This window comes from Eptesicus fuscus, chromosome 6 (genome assembly GCF_027574615.1).
Source record: "Eptesicus fuscus isolate TK198812 chromosome 6, DD_ASM_mEF_20220401, whole genome shotgun sequence".
Taxonomy (NCBI): domain Eukaryota; kingdom Metazoa; phylum Chordata; class Mammalia; order Chiroptera; family Vespertilionidae; genus Eptesicus; species Eptesicus fuscus.
The window spans coordinates 19,252,782-19,254,140 of NC_072478.1; the positions used below are offsets into that span (position 1 = coordinate 19,252,782).

General features: G+C 43.4%; 1 pseudogene; it reads right to left on the bottom strand.

Annotated features, from left to right (window-relative positions):
* Window positions 1–392: 392 nt before the first annotated feature.
* Window positions 393–1,034, bottom strand: LOC103300957 (putative olfactory receptor 7A2; annotated as a pseudogene).
* Between the last annotated feature and the right edge of the window lie 325 nt (window positions 1,035–1,359).

Here is a 1,359-nt window from a genome sequence, read left to right on the forward strand (position 1 = left end):
GCAGGGGAGGGGGTGGAGATAAGACATCAACCATAGGACTTGTATGCATGCATGTTAGCATAACCTATAGATAGGGACACTGGGGTGATGGGGGCTTGTCCTGGAGGGTAGGAGTGGCCAGGTGGGGAGGGGTTCATTGGGGGGAAAAGGAGACATATGTAATACTTTAAACAATTAAAAAATAAAGATTTCTGTAAACACCCGAGGGTCTGCATGTACACAGACTTGTTTGGAAAGGTCAAGGAACAATTAGGAGCTGTTGCCTTCAGTCAGCTCCCCGAGGTTGGAAATTCCTTCTTACAAACTTTCCAACCAGGTCTTCCTTGCTCCCCCAGGGTTTTGATTGGAATCAGTCAGGACACTGCCAGTTCTGAGATCTGAGGTAGTGTTTCTCAAACAGACATGACTTTGCTCCAGGGGATATTAAAATGTGTGAAAAGAATCATCACCATGTTGTTAAGAAAGTTGTCAGAACAGGCAAGTTGGACCATCTGTTTGAGTTCACAGAAAAAGTAGGGGATTTCCAAGTCTGTACAGAAGGTTAGTTGCATTAAACTTTCTAACAAGGAATGCAGAGCACTTGTGATCCAGGACACCAGAACCAGCAGTCCACACAGCCGGGGTTTCATGATGACTGTGTAGTGTAGGGGGTGACAGATGAAGACGAAGCGGTCATAAGCCATCACAGTAATAATGAAGTCATCCAACACTGCAAAGAGTGAGGAAAAAATAAATCTGACTGATGCAGCCTTCATAGGTTATACATTTGCTCTGTGTCAGGATGTTCACAAGCATCTTTGGGATGGTGGTGGAGGTGACACAGATGTCTACCAAGGACAGTTTGGAGAGGAGGAAGTACATGGGTGTGTGGAGGTTGAAGTCTGAGCTGATGGCCAGAATGATGAGCAGGTTTCCAAGAACAGTGATCAGGTACATGGAGAGGAAAAGCCCAAATATGAGGGACTGCAGTTCTGGTTCCTCTAAAAATCCCAGGGAAGAAATTCTGACACTCCTGTAATATTCCCTGGTTCCATGAGGTGGGGTGACTTCCAAGAAAGAAGAAAGGAGCATGAGGACTTTTAATACACTCTAGTGTTACTCACGTGGCTCTAATGCTACAGTGTGTCTCCCGCAGTCAAGAAATTAATTTCAGTATTTTGGTCTGGATTTGGTTCCATCTAGGACCTTCCTGTGTCATTTCAGAGTAGGAATTTTTGTCCCAATCTCCTTTTTCCTAAGATGTCAGGTATACTATAGTTTAATGATACATTTTTCTGTGCTGATTAGATTTTCAGCACTGTCTGTTTTTTTTCCCCATTTTTTTATTGAGGTATTATATGTGTACATATCTTACCATTA